The following is a 20,564-nucleotide window of genomic DNA, read 5'->3' as shown; positions in this document are numbered from 1 at the left end:
AGGAGTAGGACCGCCCAGTGTGGAGAGAAACAAACTTGTTATCTTAGTTCATAAGAAATGGAAGGTTTCAGATCCCACCATGAACCTTTATTGAATTACATCTTTGAATTTCTCACCAGAAAAAAAGTTGACTGATTCAATAACGATTTTTTAAAATGTAATTACACTACTTACTATATATGTATAAGCCTTCAGATCTAGTCTTGTAGTTGATAGTAAGTCTTCTGGAATAAATTCTCTGCTTGTTGTACCAAGATGTGTGATGCTGAAGACACAGTGATGTGTGGCAGGATGCTGTATGGATGCCATAAAAACAGCCTGATGTGCTTACTTAAGGAAACCAAAGAACATGGATGAAATACCATGAAAGGGATCTCCCAAGATAACTATATCTGCTAATATGTTAAACATAGGCAGAAGCTGGGAAATTATTTGTGCCACACTTCAGAGAGTCACTGATGGATGGGGGAGAGATGGTATAGACAAGTATATGCATTGGGCAAGAATTCTATTTAAAAAATGCATTAACTCTCACACTTTTCCTGCAAAAGCAGATGGCTGTGTAGCATATTGCAGTTCAAAGAAAACTCAGAGTGCCACAGGAGGATGTTCCCTTGAGTAATGAAGCTGGTTATATATTAAAAAAAAATGGATAGCTTACCAGTTGCCTGAAATAAAGCAGAAGGAATGAGCAGTAGACCTTATTAGAGACTGACTAACCTAATGTATTTGATAATGTCCTAATAAATGGCATTAAAGATAGTAGTGGATTGCTAACCTGCAACCCTGTGTTGTAATTTTATCTGCAGTTTAACATTGCCTTATCTGATGCCTGATGGAAGCTGCATCTTCCCTGAAATGCACTTTCAACTTACATGTAATTTCTTTTTGAATAGATAAAGAGAAAATAACATTTATTTTTCAAAACACAAGAAATATATTCATAAAATTTCCATTATATTGAATTTAAGAGCAGGTGAAATGATGTGAAGCTGAGTTAGTAATTGAATATACAAAAGCAAGATTAATAAGAAGATTTAGATTGACAGCCTTGAAAAAAGCACAGCTGCCTGTTCACAATGTAAAGGGTCATTGGCTGTATTTATTGCAAACATAATTGTTTTGTTCTATGAAGCAAAGAAATAGGTTTGTTTATGAGTGCATATTTGGCAGTATTGTCTATGAGCATGGCAATAAAAAGCATACAACACATGAATTCCTTTCATATGTAAAACTTTTTTCACAAGTTTCTTTATCTATAAAATAATGAAAATAATACTAATAACTGGAGATAAAATTTGCCAGAAAATGTAAAAGAACAATGGTTCCCACATTTTCAGCTTCAAATTCCATGAGCACCTTTTGAATATATGTGTTTGCAAAACTCCAGGATGAATAAAAACATGCTGAATGGCTTTTAAAAAGTCACGGCATTCAGGTGGTAGCCCCAATGACTGAAGAAAATGGAATGCTGCACACATTTTCAAAAAGGATGATAAGAAGAACCCTGGGAACTACTGATCAGAAAGGCTCATCTGTGGAGCCATGAAACATATCATCCTGGAAGACATGCTGAGGCATATGGAAAACAGGGAGGAGCCAAGATTGTTTCATCAAGGGCAAATCATGCCTGAGTAGTCATGGTCTTCAGCAATGGAGTGACTACATCCCTGGACAAAGGAAGAGCTAGTAACATAATTTCCTCAGACTTCTGTAAGGCCACGCATACAGTCCCACAAAAAATACTTGCCCCTAAATTGGCTCTGAAGAACTGTTAGATAAGAAATTGGCTGGATGGTCCCCCTCGAAGTGTTATAGTCAATGCCTCAATGTCCAGCTGCAAACCAGTGGTGAATGTTGTCCCTCGGGAGTTTATACTGGGACCAACACTATTAAATATTTTCATCTGCGACATGGACAGTGAAATGGAGTGCACCCTCTGCAATTTTGCCGGTGACACAAGTAGAATGGTACAATTGATTCACTTGAGTGAAAGGATGATGTCCAGAAGAATCTTGACCACTTTGAGGAGTGGGCTGATGTAAACCTCATGAAGATCAGCCAGGCAAATTTCAAGGTCCTGAACCTGGGTCAGGCAATCCCAAGTATTTATACACACTGGGTGAATAACTGATTGAGAGCGGCCCTGCAGTGAAGGACTTGGAGATATTGAGAGATGAAAAATTATGTATGAATCATCAAAGTGACCTTGAAGCTCAGAAAGCCATCATATCCTGGGCTGCTTAAAAGAAATGTAGCCAGCAAGTCATGAAGCACAATTCTCCCTCTTTTCTACACCTCATGAAATGTCACCTGAAGTAACAAATCCATCTCTGGGATCCTCAATACAGAACAGACATAGACCTGTTGGAGTAGTTCCAAAGGAAGGAGACAAAAATTATCAGGGAGCTGAACAAAACTCCTGTGAAGAGAAGCTGGGAGAATTAGAGTTGTTCAGCCTGGAGAAGAGAAGACTCCAGGAAGACCTTATTGTGGTCTTTGAATACTTACAGGGGGATTACAAGAAATACAGATAAAGACTTTTTGCTAGGACATCTAATGACAAGACAAGGGGCAATGTTTTTAAATGGAAAGAGAGTAAATTTATATTAAATATAAGGAAGAAATTTTTTATTATGAGAGTGATGAGCCACTGGAATAGATTGTTCAGAGAAGAAATTAAAAAGTTATTTGGGAAAAAAGATATAATTGCTTTTTCCTCTAGCAGAATAGACAGAGAATTTCTTTTACCTTCCATAGAATCTAGACAGCTCTTGTCACAAAAGGTGATGGTTCACTAAGAGTTTAGTCCACTTAAAATGTTTTCATGACTGTTTATTAAGTAATTAAGCAGAAGTTTTACTTCTTAGCCATTTATTAACTGTTAATTTAATGCAAATTGCTCCCATAATGTGTTACTATTTCCCATAGGTAAAGTTGAGCATGTGAAAAAGTGGTCTAATTCCTTATAAAGTGGTTAAAAGTTGTGTTCCATTTCTCTGGGGTTTAGTTGTGTGTGGGTTTTTAAACTCCATTAACAAATTAGTTTTTCACATAAATCTGTGGTACTATTGGTTCATGTTTGTTCCTATTCATCATAATAGATACTTCAATAAAAACGCTTTCCTATCTCACTAGATATTTGCTTTGTCACTGTGTATGCAGATGAAAAGCACTTCAGTATCATCTCAATGACTTTTACATGAATAGCTGAGTTAACAACCAGTAGTGCACTCAGCAGGGAATGCCATTTGTTGTTTAAAAGACAATAAATTATACCAAGTCAGAGGTATGACAGAAATTCACTAACATAATACAAAAGTCATTAACTCACACTGAGACCTGGCTTATTTCCAGCGATTTGAGTGGAATTTAGCCAATGCTAAATTTGGCCCATTAACTTCTGCATGGTATCTGCTGCACATAAGTTTGTTCATTCTGTATTCAAACATTTTATTACCAAGATTAATAGCCTCTTTCCTATTGCATTAATAATCCAATAGCATGACAAAGAATAGCTAGCACAATGTAAAATGCATAAACTCATTAAAAATAATGACTTTCACACAGTGAGTTGTGCTACTCAGAGATTGATTTCAAATCCTGGCTAAAATATATTACTGTACTGGCAAAACATCAAAGGTTTGTGGGATCTAAAACAGACCCTGTAAACCATCTGAATATCATCATACATAGTATCCGTAAAGATTATCTACAGAATATCTTTCTAATTCTAAGAAATTAAAACTTTTATTTATATTATAATAATTAACATATCTATATGACTGGATGGCTCGAAAATTCTTTGTTAGGTTATGAAATACTTGGCTTTTGATGCTATTTGGGCCAAAAGCCAAGGAGACATTAATCTTCACTGGATTAGATGAAGAATTACTTGAATTAAATGTAGACTTTCCCTTCTTGCTTATATAATGTTTCTATTAATACTTTTTCACAAAAAGATATGGTCCGTCTTGAGATAAGGTAATTGCTGAAACAGAATTTCAGGAACATATTGAGTATTTTGCCCATGTTGCTATTGGTTTTCAGTACTATTAAGTTTGCATTTTATTTTCAAAAAATGAGTTATCTTCATTTAGTTTTGAAAATGACTTATCTGTACTTATGCTGATCTTGTATTTCTGAGCAGAACAATGCACAGCTGTAATGGTTATCAGGGAAAAAACCCCACAGGGTTCTGCACAGGGTATGAGGTAAAGCATAGGGAGAAAATTTGTGCAACCAAAGCTCAGTTGGAGATAAAGCTGGTCAGAAAAGTGGGGTCAATAGAAAGGTTTTTTTTTTTCAAATATATTAAGTACAAAAGGCTGTGTAGAAATAACATCTGCCCATTGCAGGAGGAGTATTGGTACCTCACAAATAGGGACATAGGCAAGGCAGAGCTATGTAATGCTTTCTTTGCCTCTGTCTTCAGCACAGATGACAGACCAAGGGTGTCACAGTACCCTCAGCTGGATGATCTGTGGCTATGAGAATGATGAATTCCCTGTAATTCCTGAATTTGCAGGGGATCTGCTGTGCCAGATTCCTACAAATCTATGGGCCCTGATAGGATTCATCCAAGAAAGACGTAGCTGATGCTGTTGCAAGGCCTCTCTCAAATGATGATTCTGAATGATCCCTTCCAACTCAGCATCTTTTATGATCACTGTTCCTGTTTTGTATTAATTTTACTTATCTGCATAAAGGTCTCAGAATAAGGGCAAATCAAGTCTGTTTAATAATTCCTGATTACATTCTTATGCCACAGTCATGTTTTTAAGCACCCATTTTCTTATAGCTCATTATTTGGCTACAAATTAACTTTGGTGGTCCCATTTGTGATATTGTAACAAAAGAAGAAATGTATGGATTTCATACCTGCTCACCATAGCATGATTTGTGAATGTCTATTCAATTGCAATAATGTAATTAATGTGACAATGTAGTTTATCATTGAGTTCTACAATGAGTGTTTGCTTCTCATCACTTGAATGGAAGTAGAAATATTAAGACCTCAGCTGACAAAAAGCCTGGTGTGGATTGTGCAAAGCAGTTGACTTTCATGAACTTGCATATTAATTAATCAAAAACTCTAAAAATCATGGGATTTCTTTTCCGTTTCCCCAGTTGTGCTGAAATAAAATTCTTAAAATAAGAAGTCTTAAATTATATACTATAAATGCAGTTCTTTTGCATGCAGTCATCACTACAATTGTTTGACTTGAAAATCGTAACATTATATGGGCTTGTTTATAAAGGAAAGAGTTCAAGAAAGGAAAAAAGCTCAGCAGACAGAGAAAACATGACATGACTGCATAATACCCATGCATGACAGTGCTTCACTACCACTTACTAAACTATAGAAACAGTCAAAAGGTCATTAGTTTCTAAAAAAATCAAATACCTAGCAGACAACTCCATAGATGACCTGCTAGTCTTCATTTCCAGGTTCTTTACTGTCAGTAAAAGAGCTGAATTCAGTGTGATTAATTTAAAAAGCATTCTAAATAACTGTTAATTAGTTGTAGTATGCCTTTTACTCACCTGTCAATGTTTCCTTTCTTTTTGACTAATACACTATGATGATAAGTAGTATGTTTTACCCCATGTTTTGCCAACTGTGCTTTTCAGAAATTTAGTCATTTTTTATCATATATATTTATATTCCAGAGACACAGGTATCATCTTGACAACCATTATTCAGGATATAACTTAGCAGGTATAGTGCTTAGCAGGTAGACTTTACATTTTCAAATGTTTGTCCTCTTAAATCCATTTTCCAGATAAGATGATAACTTGAATCTGAACTCTTCTGAAATTGATGAGTCTTCAAATTTGTCTAATAAAAGTATCATGTGGGATTTGTGACATCACAGACATTCTTAAGAAATATAATCATGTAACGTTTGTATGAGAAGAATACAAGAGCCATATCTAGATCTTTTTGGCATGACTGAAAGCCTAATACATGTGTGAATAGACACAGAGTCCTGCAAAATGGATTCTGACCCAACCATTGCTCTGTCTACTGTTTGAGGGCACAAGCAGTGGGCATTAGAGACAGCTGGCCATGAGTATGATGAAAATAAGCTAACTGGTTGGAAGAACAGGGAATATTCTCCAAAGCAGGTCAAAAATGTAGTACAGGTTAGCCAAAATCATGAGTAACAAGACTGTTAAAATGCTGAGACATACTTTTTAAAGTGATGAGACTTTTGGCTGAAAAAGTAGAATATGGATAATGGTTGGAAACAATGAATGTCCCAGTGTTTTGAGGCATAACTGACTGGCTTTGGTTAATATGAAGAACAGTTATTTTATTTAAACAGGTTGTGTTAAAATATTTGGATATCAGTCAATTTATTTGCTAAGATCAGCTTTCTCCTGATTTTGACTTCCATATATATTATAAATATGGGCAGAGTGGAAGGGTTTTTTGTGTTTCACTGGACACATTGCATTACGTTTTATGATGAGCATTTGCATTTAAAATAATTTTCAAGTATGCTAACTACTCTACAAGTAAAGTTCAAGCAGAGTATGTCACCTGTGGTGCAAAATCTATTCTGTTGATGGGACCTTTAACAGTAAGCAGCAAAACTACATTTAGAAATATGATTACTATTTAAAGAAATCTCAGAGAGATAAAGAGCATGTCTAATAATTTACGTCTTTCTTACATGACAGTGAAGAGGCATGCAAAACATAACTAAGTTAAGTTGACATAATGAAGACATTGATCATTGAAGGTTTTCTGTAGCCAGATGCCTAATTTGATTTTTTTGGTTTTGCTTTCTAAATGTATTACCCTAATTAGACATCCAAAAATGGATTTTTAAATTGAGTACCAGAGAATAATTCAAGGTTGATGATGAGTGTATTATGAACAGGTTTTGTTCAGACATTTTGAAAATATATATCTTTACACCTGTTTCTAAAAAGCGTTAAAAAGGACAAAAAGGGTAAAAAAGGAGGACAACTCTAGGAAGTATTGACCAATCATCCTCACCTCCATGCCCAAAAACATAATGGAATATATCTGCCTGGAAGATATATTGAAATATATGGAAGATAGAGAGATGATTAGAGAGGAGCTTCAAACTAAGAGTAGTTTAGATTTCACATAAAGACAAATTTTTTTACAATGCAGATGGTGAGACAGTAGAGAAGCCGTGATTTCCAGGTCACCAAAAGAGTTCAAAGTCAGGATGGATGGGGCTTTGAAGCAACTTGATCTAGAGAGTGATGTTCCTGGCCATAGCGAATAGTTGAACTAGATGATCTTTAAAGGCTGTTCTCAACTCAAACCATTCTGTCATTTTATACTATTCCTAAAAATTATATTTTTGTGTTGAAATAAATTGAGGAATTGAATTAATCTCCACCATTTTTACTATTATTTAATCTAACTGCTAAGTACTGTAAAACAGAGTCTTGTTATCACTGGGGATAAAATGAAATTAATACATTAACTTCTACAAGTAGAGAGTGGAATAAAGAGTAATTGGAAGTTGTTAAAAAGAAACTCTTTCAGCTGGTCAAAATTAACAGTTTATAACATCATCTTTTCTAATAATGATTGAAGAAGTTACTGAGCAGCAAATAAAATGTAACCTCTGACTACAATGGGCAGAAAAAGTAGAAGAATAATAGTCCCCTGATAATCATTTTGACATTGTTATTGTTCCAAATTAGAATTGAACTCGCTTTTCCTGGCACAGTATTGCAGCTGTACTATAAATTCTTACCCTTCTTACAAAGAGAATCAGTTTTTAAAGTTTTAAAACTTCTTATGAGAGAATGTCCTGAAATTAATTCAATACTGTGGTCTCATAAAGATTAACATTAAATGTCCTTTTTATGGTATTGGAAGAAAAGATAGACTTTGGCTCTGATTAAAACCACAGAAAGAACACATATGTTTACAGACATAAAACAAAACTGAGCAGAATTTCCTAGTCTGATGTCAGGTCTCAGTATTATAGAAAGATGGAATCATAGAACAGTTTGTGTTGGAAGGGACCTTAAAGGCCATATAGTTCCAACCCCACTGCTCTGGGCAGGGACACCTTCAACTGCAACAGGTTGCTCAGTGACCCATCCAAACTGACCCTAAACACTTCCAAGGATGGACATCCACAGCTTCTCTAGGAAACCTAGTCCATTATTGCACCATCCTTACAGTAAAAATTTCTTCACTCTATCTATTGTAAGCCTATTGTCTTTCAGTTTGAAGCCGTTCCCCTTTTTTCTGCCACTACATGCCCTTGTCAAAACTCTGCAACTTTCTTTTGGGCCATTTTCAGGTACTGGAAAACTGCTTTAAGATCTTCCTAGAGCCATGTCTTTTCCAAGCTGAACTTCCCCAGCTCTCTCAATCTGTCTTCATAGCTTCTGATCATCTTTTGACCTTCCTCTGGACTCATTCCAAGGTATCCATGTCTTTCCCATGCTGGTAGTCCCAGAGCTGAACACAGTACTCCAGAGTAGAGAAGGAGAATCACCTCCCTTGACCTGCTAGTCAGGTTTCTTTTGATGCACCCCAAGATATGTTTGACTTTCTGGTCTGAAATCCTACATTACCTGGTCATGTTGAGTTTCTTTCCAAATCACACATCCAAGTCTTTTTCTGCAGAACTGCTCTCAATCAATTTTCTGCCCAGTTTGGGACTTGTGATGGGGATTGCCCTGACCCACATGCAGGCTATTGCTCTTGCCTTGTTGAACTTTATGAAGTCACACCGGCTTGTCTCTGAAGCCTGTCAAAGCCCCTGGGGACAGCGTCCCTTCCTTCCAGCCTGTCAGTGAACAGATTTTGGGACTGTCAATAAATCTGCTGAGGGTGCACTCAGTTTCACTGTCCATGTCAACAGCATATTAAACAGCACTGATCCCAGTATGGGTCTCTGAGGAACACCACTCATCACTACTCTCCACCTGGACCCTGAGATTTGACTGCAATTCTTTAAATGTGGCAATACAGCCAATTTGATATCCACCAAGTGGATTACCCATGTCTCACCAGTTTACAGACAAGGATGTCATGCAGGACCATGTCAAATGCTATGCACTAGTGCAAGTAGATACTCTAAGTTGCTCTTCAATTTCACCCTCCTGTACAAGGCCACTAACAATTTCAGACACACTATTTGTTGCAGACCAGCTTCTGTCATATATATAGCCCTTTAAATTACATATTTTCCATATGTGCAAGTCCTTCTCTGTAAGCGAAAAAAAAAATTGCCAGATTCCTTTGAGTGTCAGATTCCTTCCCTATACCAATAAAATTCCTTAAGCACTAGAGGCATTATTTCTGTGAAAGATATTTTTATCAGTGTTTGCAACTTATTGAAATTTAAGGAGTTCATTTATATGTTGGCAAATGTTTAAATAAGTGACTCCTCTATAGAAAAAATATTTACTTAAACACATATGGTATTATTGTTTTGTTCTGGGGAAAAAAATTAGTACAGTAATTTAGATTTTGCAATTGAAGTTAAAATATTGGAAGGAAATGGAATTTCTGTTATAAATTTGTCTGCATGTGCAGCCTCGTGTCATGAAAGATGGACATCCTGAAAGTACATTTCCTGAATCCTGTGCAAAAGCTGTTCTTAGCACTATCTCCTTTAACACTTGTGTTGGAACTTATATTAAGAACGCTTTATTCTATATAGTTCTGTATAGAATAAATATTCTGTATATTCTTGCCTATACTGTATACTTGCCTCAGAACTATGTATTAAGTAAAGCTGAGGTCAAAATTGGGAGATAGATTCTGCCATCTGATATACATGATATTGTTTCATTACCACTATGTGGGTCATCTACTTGCCTCTGAGGAGATTTTACTCAATCAAGTGACTTCACACAATATTACAGGAAAGGAAAATTTCCAAAATTTCAGGTACCAGAAATCTCTGGTTAGACTCAGAAGAAAAGAACCTGGAGGAAAGAACAGAGAGGGAATATAAAACTGAGACTGAGATAATGTGCGAGTGAGAAGTAAATCTAATGACCAAGGGGATGCATTAACCTCAGTAAGCAAAGTTTCAAACCTGAAAACTAATGGATTGACAGTTTGGCAGTGAAAAAGAAGAGGAAAAATCATCTTGACAAGCAGACTGCCTGATGCATGAATGCTGGACCTTATATAATGACAGTCATTAGAAGGAAACTCAGAATAAAGAGAAATCAATTGCTTGTGATGAAAGCATGGCAAGAATAGTTTGTCTTGATTGAATGAAGCACCTTGAAAATATTTTTTTATTAGAATCTGAGTGATGACAACACTATGTCAAACAGAAAAAAAGCTTCCTTACTCCTGAGGAACTGAAAAAAATCTATTAAATACGATCTTCCAGACAAAGAATGACTTTCTGGTAGATTTCCCACAAGTATTTTCAAGAAGTCACATACAGGTTTTTACTCAACAGATTTTCATAAATTTTGAGCAACTGTATAGCTGTCTTATGGCAATATAAATGTAATATAAAATGTAATATTGGAATCTGGAATTACTTTTCCTTGGTGAAGTATCACAAGCTTGATAATATTTCTCCACACAAAGATTTCAAATTCTCGCTTTTTGATCGACAATTAAAAAATTAAATTGAGTTAATATACATAGAAATTTAAAGAAAATGTAAAAAAACAAATGCATACACTCTATTTTTTTTTAATCTTTATTGTCAGTAGCATCTCCTGGTTGGTTTTGCTTCTCTCTCTTTCAAAACCGAAGCAGTTTTCAGGCTGCTTTGTGCCTATATGCAGTCGTGGTGATCCATTCAACAGCACATGCTTACAGCCTTAGCACTCAGTGAGCTGACACTCCTACCTCCATTTGCCAAATAGGGCATAATTTCCTAAAAGGTGTGAAGTGCATATTGCATACTGCTTTATCTTAGAAGAAAGTGTAGCAAATAATGTCTCTTTTTAAAGTCTATTTGATATTTTTCATTGTAAAATATCATTTTCAATTGCTTAGATAAATTAAGGATCATGTGAGTGCATGGATAATCACATTTCTAAGAACTTGGTAAATTGATTCACAAAAGCAATGTCTTCCTAAACAGGAGCTCCAGATTTACAGAGAAATGGAACATTTCAGGGATGCAAGAATTGAGCAAAACTTCTCCTCTATTGACATGGATGATTCCCTGCTGAACTCTGCTTAAGTTCAGTCTTGTTTTGGATTGTGCCAATGGAATGTGCTAGAGAAGCACCAAAAAATAAACTCATCTCAAATGTGGGGTGGGATGAGAATAAAATAATAAATGCATAAGCTAGAAGTAAAGAGAAGGAAGGCAGAACTATAGAAAAACTGTGGGATGCCACTGGCAGAGACAGGAACAAGAAGAGGGAACTTCATTTGATGTGAAAGTAAAAAATAATTGTGTGGTCTTGATGTACAGAAGTTAAAAAGATAGCTCTGTGTGTTGGTATGACAACAAGAAACAGCTTAGGAATATTCACCAGGAATTAATTTTCTTACAGTGTGTCTTTCTATCCTCATTCCTAAGTGGCTATTTGTACAGATTGCTGCAGTATGTCTGTTTGCAGTCCTGAATGTGAAATATGTTTGCAGATTTGAATCTATCCTTGTAAGCTATTCCAGTACCTGGAATACATTTTCATGTTATTTTGCTTGTATTGAGGAAATAGCTGTGAAATCCTTTTCTAAAAGCATTCTACTTGCACACCCTTTAGAGGTCCATTTGCTTAGAGAGTCTTTCAATGTATGGAGGTATTAAGGTTTTTCATCATAAAAGTCTTCATTTTGCACTTAAATTTTTAAGCCTAATGACAACCAAAAAAAAAAGAAAAAAACAGACAAAAGTCTGGCATTTTTGGTGGTTTTTTTTTTTTTGAAAAGTGTTATTGAACACAAGAAATCACATTACAAATCTGTCATAAATGAATTTTGAGAGGATGAACTTAAGCACTCTAAAGATGAGATATAAAGCTACCTGTGTTATAACTTTTGCTTTTTCTTCCTTGTAAAGTGTATTCTACACTGAGAAGTTTCAGGTAGCTATAGAACAGACATAAATAAAATACCTTCAGTGTGAAAGTCTCACAGTTTTGATGCTTCATAATTATGCTGCAGGAAAGAAATATTATTTCCATTTTACAGGTAGCACATAAAAGTACAGAGATAAGTGTCTTGCCCAAAGCTGCAGAGGAAATCTGTGCTACAGGAGATAATGAAATGTCCCAATACCACTACTGGGCAGATGAACATTCTTCTGTTAACATTGTACAATATAATATTGGGATAGGTTCAGACGTTTACACACAAATTCTTATGCACATACAGACAGGACCTCTGGAAGGATTTATGTGCTGTTTAATATTGTTAAGCAAAAATTCAAAAAGTCAAAAGTTAAGTGTAACAGAGATATTCCATGCTCTTTATTGAATACAGAGGAACCTAATCTCTTGTCCTACTGTTCCACTTTTGAAACCTATGCTTTTTAAACTAAGGCACGATTTAACTGAAAGTCTCCAGCTGAAACCTTATACATGAATGCTGAGACATTTTAATCCATTAAGACAATAAAGTCAAAATTTATTCCACGAGAAATGTGTCAGGCAGCTACTTAGATCCTTCATTGTCTCAAAGGGAACAACTAAGATCACTTTCTGAATTGCAAATTTGCAGTAAATGTTACCAAGTTAAACTATAAATTTGTGTTTCTCATATTTAAAGGACATCCTCAGTTTCATTGACACAAGTTTTTTGGGGGGCAATATGGCATGTTTAGGGAACAACTGAAGCATCTTAGAAAGAAGAAATTACAACAGAACAATTTGTAGTTTAAACATTGCTACAGAATAGAAAATATATTATCAGTTCTTCTTGTGTATGATAATCTCTTGCTGATGTCATTAAAATGATACAATCTTAGTGTTCAGGAAACAAATTTGGTTCACACAAAAGAGAAAAAGCTTGTCATATTTTATGCAGAGAGTAGTTCAATATTTGCTCTGCTCCCTAGTCTATCCTGCCTGGGAGATAATTCAATTAATTCTGCCCTTTTTTCTGTGGCCAATATTGACTGAAGCAAGGAGGCTGTGATCGAGATTCCATCACCCATGTTTATGTCTGCAGTGCAGGCTAGTTAATTGTGTCTAAGCTCCTGCTGCAGTCCAACAGCAATAGAGAGTTAACACAGTCAATGAAGCAAAGAGAACTATTCAAACAGTGACATCAAAGTTATGGTGAGATAAGCAGTTCCCCATTGTCCACAGTTGACAAGATCTGCATCTGTAACAAGCAGCTAGCCTGCTAAAAATTATATTGTATGTAGCTAAACTTGTGTGTGTCTGGATATAGAGCTGAATACTGCTCTAGGAGATCACAGTTACCAGGGAGCAAAGATTCTTCTAGGGGTGCACGCTTCAGTCTACTGTTCATTTGTAGCCATCTTAGCCCATTGGCCACATGATTCATTGACAGAGGAAGCAAAATTCCAGATGTTAGTCACTTTTAGAAGGTTTACATGTAATGTTACTGTTGTGGCATTAGAAAAGTAAAACAAGGCTCTGATAAGTCCAGGCCTAAGGACAACACATTTTTTGATAGCAGAAGTTCATCGATCTCTCAGGACTCAGGCTTTGGGTGACTTCTTTTTAAGACAGTGGCTGGATTTGAATATTATAGATTGTCTTCAGAAGTCCAAGGAAAGATGAATGCTGAATATACCTGTGTCCCTTCTCATACATAGTGTTTCTTCCTTTCCTAGGAGACCAAGATAGCAGGCATCTGCACTTTTCAGCCATTTTTAGCCCAGATGCTGTCAATACTGAAGCATCATCTGTTGCCAAAGACCAGCATTTTGTTACAAATATTCTGTTCCTTCTTCAAAGAAAGGGAGTATAAGTCTAACTTGTCAAAACCTAGTTGGTACATAAGTTTTTTTATTATCTAACAGTTTTCAGTGCAATACAGTTGAAAACATGAAAGTGAATATAATCAAGTCCCATTGATATATTAATACTGAGGGGTGGAATAGAAAAAGAAGATGCCACAACACTCACTAAAACCTTAAATAGATATAAAAATTCAACAGATTATTCTATAATATATATTATCAATATATATATGAACACAGGAAATATTAAAATGAATTGAAACTACTGAATTGAATCTCTTTACACAAGTCAAGAGGTTTTAATCATCCTATTTTTATAGCAATATAAAATGTCATTTTTCTTTTCATTTTTGTAGGAGTATTCCAGAGAAAGGCCAAACATGTCAATTGCTATGTAGGCAGCAGTATTTTCAGATCTGAATATTTTATCTGGTTTTCTGGTCTTTATATTTCTTCAGATCTTCTCAGCATGTAGAATTTATACTGAGCACTGTGCTACTCCATCAGGATATCTCTGAAGTTAATCCAGAGTCATGCCATCATAATTTAGAGCAAAAAAATACTTCACTATGCTCTCACAGAGGTTTTAAAAGGTCAGAATTCTCCATTAATTTATAAGAAATGTGGTCATTCTAATTCGTGCCAATAAAGGTCTTTTTATTTCCATGTCCCAGTCTTATGCCGTACAATAAGATTCTCTGAGATGTGAATTTATGGAGTAATAATTTATGCCAATATACTGTCATAGCTGTTGACCTTCAGCCTTACACTCAACACATTAACTCGGAATTACTGGGTAGTATGTTGAGCTTTATAGTGATTAATTTCTCAGCTGTGGTGTTGTAGGTGAGGGAAGGACCCAGACAACATCATCACAGTAAATTACTTCTCTACAGGTAAAAATACTGCATTGTTCTAGTGAATCCTTACCATTTCCTTATATAACTTTATGCATATAGAGAATAGAAGAGAAGGTTAGTTGAGAATATAAGAAAAGATTTGTCCCAGTGGTAACTGAAAATGTAAAATAAAATATTTTTGTTTGAGGCTTATATTGCTGTTTTGATTCCATCTGGGAGCTGAATGTTTCTCAGTGCTGATCCCACATGGGAAATGTCTTCCATCTTTACACTCATCAACAACAAAGCCATTTTCTTTTTAAAAATATATTATCAGCTAGAATTCTTTAGATGCAACTTCATTCTCAGAAAATAGCATTTCCACAGGTGCTACAAATATTTGTATAACATTAGCGAACTTTTAAAAGAACCACCATAGGAATTCCTTCACCACTAAGTCTGGAAAACTGTATTTCCTGCATATATATGTATATATATATCCTATATATGTTGAATTATTTTGCTTTTATATATGAAGTTTCCTTAAGTGAGTTACATTTTTATATATTAACTACATTCCCAAATATGGTTTCCTTCATATCTAAAATTTTTTGGTCTCATATGTTGAAGCATAAACCAGATTCACCACAGATCACAGTACTTTAGGCAGTATGTGATACAGGATATATATGTCTGTTTCTGTTCTTCTGTGTGAGACTTGTAAAACTTGCTCTTATGAATGAAATTTCCTTTATCTCCCCAGATAAGTTAGTGGCAGGGCCCCGAGAGTGCCAACAGGCTCTGCAGATGTTCTCTACTGTGAATTTAGCCACCTGTGCTCTAGGCTAGCTCTGACTCGGAGCAGCTATTTGACTTCTGTGAGGGAGCTCTGAGAGTAAAATACTTGTCCCCATCTCATGGGATCTGTATGCGATCAAGGGCTCTGATCTTTTTCTTGAACTGAGCTGGGCTGCGATTGTGAGCCTCACTTTTCCCCTTAGTGCCCTGATCACCTGCAATGAGACTTGCCTCATTCACTTTGCTTCTCCTGGCCAGGGCCACTCTAGCTCAGGAGGCCTTGTTGGCACAGGGTGAGACTACACCCAGCTGGGCAGAGGAGGGTGAGGTGGGCATCTGCGCAGCCCTTTGCACGAGCCAAGTCAGCACAGCTGTTAGCATAAACCTCGGAGCTCCAACCAACACTTTCCTAAGCAGAAAATACAAAATGTGGCCAACACCTTTTCCCAAACATCAGAATGAGCCTTGAATAGATTTTGTGTATTCAGTGAAATAGAAAGCTGAGCTATACAAACAACCTGCTGATCCTCAAGTCTAAACATGACCAGAAGTGTCCTGATCATCTTGATGATGGTACTGGCAATGGAAGCAGCGCATGAGGACACAACAGCACAAGCTGAAAACACTGGTTGTGTGAGAGACTGGACCACCAGTGTTCAATGATTCAATCAACCAAAATATTCTCAACTCAAGCCCATAACTTCGAAAACTAAAGAGGACACTAAAAGGGGAGCGGCTGTGGAGGGAATCCAAAATCAAGAAGAACCTGAGAAACCTTGGGGGTTTATTATTTTTAGAAACAGTTGTGCAATGTCTTTGTTTAGAGACTCATGGAAGATTTTCATAGTGAAATATAAAGAATTCCTGAGTATTACAGGGATTCTAATACTACAACAGTTTTAACCCTGCATTTCTTTTTCTTGTTGATACTGAGATAATTTTTCATCTAGAAAAATGCAACTTGTGTTGCAATAAACATATTTAGTGAAGTAATGTTTTATAAATCTCATTAATCTATATTTCAACTAATAGCTAGTGTGGAGCTGTGTTTCATTTAGAAATGCATGAAATGAAAGTACAGTTCTCCAAGGAAAGAATATCACTGGCTTTAATATGGGTTAGGCTGCTATGCTTCAAGGGCTTTGAATACCCATTTTAATTTTTTGTACAAATGATTTTTCATAGCAAAGGATATTGAATTAGGCTATACTTAAAGCAAAAAACAGAATTCTATGCTTTAGAACAATTTAGATGTGTTAGTAGTAAAAGGATCTTTAGGTATTTTTAAATGGCTTAAATTGGATCACATATGCAATTTGAGGTACCATTTTGCAAATTCTATATTTCATGAGAATGAAATAAAAGTTGCCCTACATCAATTTACAATTGTCTTCTAGTACAGCAATGCATTTAATTGTCACAAGAAGTAGCAACCCCTGATTTTATTTTTGTTTTAAGTGTAGATGAACTTGTAGATCTTCCCCAAGGGTTATATTTGCTGTGAGTATCAGCACCTTTTAAAACTCTGCTTCAGTAGTTTGATGGTATCTTGAAAATATTGCATAAATTGCATAAATCTTATTCAGGCCTAGAACTTCCTTATTATTCATTTGAGAATGTTCAGAGACTAGATTGGAGGCCTCACCTGGAGTATTGGTCCAGTTCTGGGCCCCTCATTTTAGGAGGGATGTTGAGATGCTTGAGCGTGTCCAAAGGAGAGCAACGAGGCTGGTGAGGGGCTTGGAACACAAGCCATATGAAGAACGACTGAGGGAGCTGGAGTTGTTCAGCCTGGAGAAAAGGAGACTCAGGGGTGATCTTATCACTCTCTACAATTTCCTGAAGGGTGGCTGTGGTGAGCTGGGGGTCGGTCTCTTTCTCCGGGCAACAACAGACAGAACAAGAGGACACAGTCTCAAGCTGCGCCAAGGGAGATACAGGCTAGAATTAAGGAGGAAGTATTTTACAGCAAGAGTGGTCAAATACTGGAATCATCTACCCAGGGAGGTGGTAGAGTCACCATCCCTCGAAGAGTTTAAAAAAAGACTGGATGTGGCACTTGGTGCCATGATCTAGTTGAGGTGTTAGAACATGGGTTGGACTCGATGATCTAAAAGGTCTCTTCCAACCTAGAATTTCTGTGATTCTGTGATTAGAAGATTAATATCTTTCCAAAAGCAGCACTTTCTCTCCCACAAACACATCTGCAGGGACAGCCCCGGCCCTGCTCCCGCTGTCCCCTCGGGGCTCGCAGGGCTGTTTCTCGCTCGCTTCCCCTGGCTCAGCCCCGGCTGCCGGGCAGCGTTTTGCCCTCCCTTGCCCAGGCTTTCCCCGGGGCTCGGGGGCTCAGCCGTGCCCTGCGCTGGGGCCGCTGCAGCCGCTGGCGCCGCCTGGGCACCCCCTGGGCACAGCCCCGGCACTGCACCTGAGCGTTGGCATTTGGTACAGAATCAAATGCTGAATGGCTGAACGTCACTTGCTTTGAAAATCCAAATAAACTTGTTCAGACACCTTCTATCATGGCCGCAAAAACAACCCCAGCCCAGACTGTCCCTTCTTGGGGCTCCTAGGTCTAGTTTTACCATACAAGTTCAAAAGTTTCCATGGGTACATCATCAAAGCTGGAAATGGGGCTTCAGACGATCAAACTATTACTTGATATAACTCCTGTCATTGATACCCAATCATAGAACAGCCAGATTTCTTCCTGAAAATCTGTGTTTTCATTTTCACTTTGAAAGACAGATATAGCTACAATTTCAGTCTTTAAATTTTCTTTATCATCCAATACTCAGCTGTGCCTGACACATTTCTACAATATTTTTTCCCCTGAAGGAAGCAATGAGCTATTCAGTGAAATTTCTTGATTTCACAGCAAAGTAGTATAATCTCTGTAGAATTCTTTTTTTTCTTTTCTTTTTTTTTTTTTTTTTTTTTAATGGGGAAAATCTCCTTCAGTGCTCCCCGTGGTATTTTTTGCACAAGAGATGCATTTACTGAACAGTTTTGTAATTATCAATATTTATAAGACCATGGGAATTACTAACACTCCATGGGGTGCCTAATTTCCACGTTCTTTAGCTTTTATTTTAGACTATTTCAAGAGACTAGTGAGCTAGCTAGTGTGACTGGATCCACCTGAAATATTTTTGTATGAAACAAAGGTGATATACAAATGTAATGTGGGCTGAACTACTTCCCCTTTTTATTTCTTCTGCATGATAAAAAGGAGTAAAACCAGAAGTGCTATTAATATGTATGGGAATAATGGAGCTTCAAGGTGGAAAATTTTATCATCCAAACACAAGTAAATGTGGTTTTCTTACCAAGTGATTAATATGTGAACAATATAAATTAAAGACAAGAAGAGTTCATTTGAGTTGCTCTAACTTCCCGATTATAAATAGAACAGACAAATAGAGAAGTTAATAGCAATGTCAAGGGGCAGTAGGAAAAATATTAAAGGATATTAAGCTGTCTCTGTGCTGAACAAATCAAAGTACAGCAAAATTGTGACGTGAAAACCCATGCTGACACAATATTGTTTAAGGGATTTGAAGTTCTAATTTTGTATTACTACAAAGAGTTCTAGATTACTTTTGGGAAACGTGTTTTGGTTTTTTGTTTTCAAAATGTTTGGAAATTTAAAACAAACTAAGGAAAGCTCACTCTACAGAGTGAGGCTTTACATAGTTCTTTCAAGCTGATATCTCATATAAGTTATAAGCAAAAGAAGGCAGATACTGCTAATGAAAATAAAATAATTAAATTTCAGTTCTCTTGTCAGTACTAGAAGAACTGCTAATTATTACTATTTTTATCTTTGATCTTCATTGAATCATTTTATGGTTAATTATATTATGATTAACAAAAGCCAATTAATTACAAATCAACCCTTGTTTATAATTTGTCCTCCTAAGGCTGTTGCACTGATTTAATTTTCTAAAAAGCAATGATTGAGTAGAGGTAAACTGACGTTGTAGCGTAGAACTGAACTGAGCAACTGTTGGTTGTTCTGAAGTAATGTGAACTCCCATTGTGTTTAGAAAGCACATCCTAAGATAAAGATTAGCCATAGATCCAGAAACTGATGCTTTTCACAAGGATTCTAAGTGGAAAGGTGGGGTCTTTTGATATTATTTTAATGCAGCACTCATGCATGTAATGCAACCTCGACTCTGAAGCCCTGGGGAGAGCTCTGAGTGTCTCCCTGATCTCTCTGAGTGTCCCTTGCCTGTCTTATAAAGACATCCTGGGCCAACCACTGCCATGAACCTGGGGTAACACATCCCAGTTTTGCTTCCAGCCCCAGGTCTGAAAGAGACAGTGATGATCTGGGGCAGGTCAACATAGGAAACATATAGAATGCCATACATATTTTTTTGGGTTACCCAGGACAAATGTCCTTGATGAGCAAAATAAATATTTTTCAGTGAGCTAAGACGCTATTTTTTTTCAGTCCTCTATTGAAGTTTTAAGAAAATGAAATGTCTAAGAATTGTCTTTAATATTATGCTTTCATCTGTACTGTAAAGTACTTTCCACCTGGGAGTGAAAGCTGCCAGTTCTGCTAATATAATTTAAAATTTCTTTTTTGTTCTGGAGGACCTAACTAGTTTTACAGCTAACATGAAGATCAGCAGAATTTGCCAAACACTCAGATGGTGAGTTTCCTACGGTTTCCTTGAAATCTGTCTCTGGAGAATTCCTTGAAAAATCACAGCCTTTATTTCAATGTGCATAAATGTTCCCAGTATTTTATTAGATGTTTGTCATAATATCATCAAGTCTGATAAAGAGAACTGATTTTGTTTTAAAGACAACATCAATTCCAATCTTATAGAGAAAAAGAAATCCACAGATAGTGAAATCCTGCTACCTCTGCTGCTCTTGTAGGAAAGCTCAGAAAAGCATCTGCCCATGTTACTGTGACTGCTTTGAAAACACAAAACTGCCAAAACTGTCTGTTGCTTCTTGGAGTTTTTTCCTCATTTAAGATAAGGATAACTATTCATCTCTTCCACTTTCCTTTCCCAGTGTAGTTCAG

The sequence above is a fragment of the Ammospiza nelsoni genome, chromosome 1, assembly GCF_027579445.1.
Source record: "Ammospiza nelsoni isolate bAmmNel1 chromosome 1, bAmmNel1.pri, whole genome shotgun sequence".
Lineage (NCBI taxonomy): Eukaryota > Metazoa > Chordata > Aves > Passeriformes > Passerellidae > Ammospiza > Ammospiza nelsoni.
Note: the sequence above shows the minus strand (reverse complement) of the source record.